Below are 2,529 nucleotides of genomic sequence, written 5' to 3' on the forward strand. Positions count from 1 at the left end.
TTTGCGTCGCATCCTCTCTCTCTCTCTCTCTTTCGCTCCCACTCTTTCATTCTATGTCTCTCTCTGTGCTCGCTATGAGAGGGTCTCACAGAAGGCTGCTTAATTGGCGTAACAGCTAATCCGTGCAGAAATGAAATGATTCTGTTTTTCAAGTTGGTATTCTAAAATGTGGGTTGTTCATTTGAGCAAATGTTCTTTTTTAATAAATAACAACATAAATATTGTTTTAGTACCATTTCAATTCTGTATGCTAAATAAAAGTAAAGGATTAGTGTTTCCTACTGTATATGATTCATGGTTGAATGATGTGTTTCATAATTTGGAATACCATGTAAACTATAGTTATCTATTATAGGCCAAGTGGATACTGGGGACAGGTGTAACATATTTGAGTTTTTTTCTATTTCTGTTTGAGTTAGAGGTATTCAAATTTACCATGATAACATGAATCTATTGGTAGAATTTCGAGTAGGCCCACATTAGTCGAGGTTGGTGGTAACCATACAATGGGTCAWTTGTAGCACTTTCTTTAATGGTAAAAATGAAGGCGTATTGTCATCTCATCTTAAATCAATATATTGATTAATATACAATCTAAAAAATATAATATTTTCTTCAGTAGGTCATAATATTCCTATATGTTTTTTCTTCAGTAAATTGTGGAGTAACMTATGTCAAAAGCCGCAGGTAGCCTAAATAAGGCCTGCTAACGACATACTAAAGTTATCTGCGTGAATCCATTGTGCCCTGTACTACCGCACGAACATTCAGCACCATGGACAGCGCCACGATCAAACCAGAGAGGATTTCAGCACCACCGGTCGCCGGTCAGCGCCGCACCTATATTACCGCGCCCAGCCCACCTCACTGCTCGTATTAAGGATATTCAGCTCACCTGTGCTGGGGTTTGTTCTAGTCGTCTGTATATTGGTCTGCTTATCGTGGACAGATTTTGACCGGGGTAAACCCTCTCACTTTGCCTCGTGCTCTCGGGTGTGGCTCTGTGCAGGAGGAAGATTGCCATGATCTTTGATATTGCTCCCTTTCCCCTTATTTGGAATAGTTCACGTTTAGAAAATAAATGGAAGATAATGGCAGCACATGCTTCTTTGGCATCCAATGGACTGGTGCTAAACTGTGGTCCTTGGTTAGGCTATTATGTACATTACAATACCATTTACTGGAACCATTATTAAGTCCCAGTTGAGGCCAAAGTATATTTTCCAAGGTAGCCCTGCATGATAAGACCAAGCAATTACAACTACACTATGAAACAAATATAAATGACATAAAGAATGTTAATAAAAGCTTTGGCTTTTTTCTATCAACAATGACAAGCTTGGATGGAAAATGACTGAGTATAAAAGCAGATGATATTGCCATATTTTCAGTTTAAGCCTACTAGAAAGTGTGTGCCCTTAGACCTGGAGGGAAGCAAAATTCATTCCACTACCTAAGAATAGTAAAGCCCCCTTTACTGGCTGAAATAGCCGACCAATCAGCCTGTCACCAACCTTTGGTAAAGTTTTGAAAAAAATKGTGTTTGACCAGATACAATGCTATTTTACAGTAAACAAATTGACAACAGACTTTCAGCATTCTTATAAGGAAGGACAGGGGATGTAAAGCCATAACACAGCACTTACACGAATGGCTGATGATTCAATGTGGCTTTTGACTTTCATAGTCTGCTGCTGTAAAAACGCATGTGTTATGGCTTTACATCCCCTGCTATGTTGTGGATAAATAGTTACCTGTCTAACAGAACACAGAGGGTGTTCTTTAATGGAAGCCTCTCCAACATAATCAAGGTAGAATCAGGAATTCCCCAGGGCAGCTGTCTAGGCCTCTTCATTTTTAAAATCTTTACTAACGACATGCCACTGGCTTTGACTAAAGTGTGTCTATGTATGTGGATGACAGAACAGTATGCATGTCAACTACAACAGTGACCAAAATGACTGAAAAACTTAACAAAGAGCTGCAGTTAGTTTCGGAATGGGTGGCAAGGAATAAGTTAGTCCTGAATATTTCAAAAAACTAAAAGCATTGTATTTGGGACAAATCATTCACTGAACCCTAAACCTCAACTAAATATTGTAATAAATAATGTGGAAATTGAGCAAGTTGAGGTGACTAAACTGCTTGGATTAACCCTGGATTGTAAACTGTCATGGTCAAAACATATTGATACAACAGTAGCTAAGATGGGGAGAAGTCTGTCCATAATAAAGCGTTGCTCTACCTTCTTAACAGCACTATCAACAAGGCAGGTCCTTCAGGCCCTAGTTTTGTCGCACCTGGACTATTGTTCAGTCGTGTAGTCAGGTGCCACAAAGAGGGACTTAGGAAAATTCTAATTGGCTCAGAACAGGGCAGCACGGCTGACCCTTGGAGGTACACAGAGAGCAAACATTAATAATATGCATGTCAATCTCTCCTGGCTCAAAGTGGAGGAGAGATTGACTTCATCATTACTTGTATTTGTGAGAGGTATTGATATGTTGAAAGCACCGAGCTGCCTGTTTA

This window comes from Salvelinus sp. IW2-2015, linkage group LG7 (assembly GCF_002910315.2).
Source record: "Salvelinus sp. IW2-2015 linkage group LG7, ASM291031v2, whole genome shotgun sequence".
In the NCBI taxonomy this organism is placed as follows: domain Eukaryota; kingdom Metazoa; phylum Chordata; class Actinopteri; order Salmoniformes; family Salmonidae; genus Salvelinus; species Salvelinus sp. IW2-2015.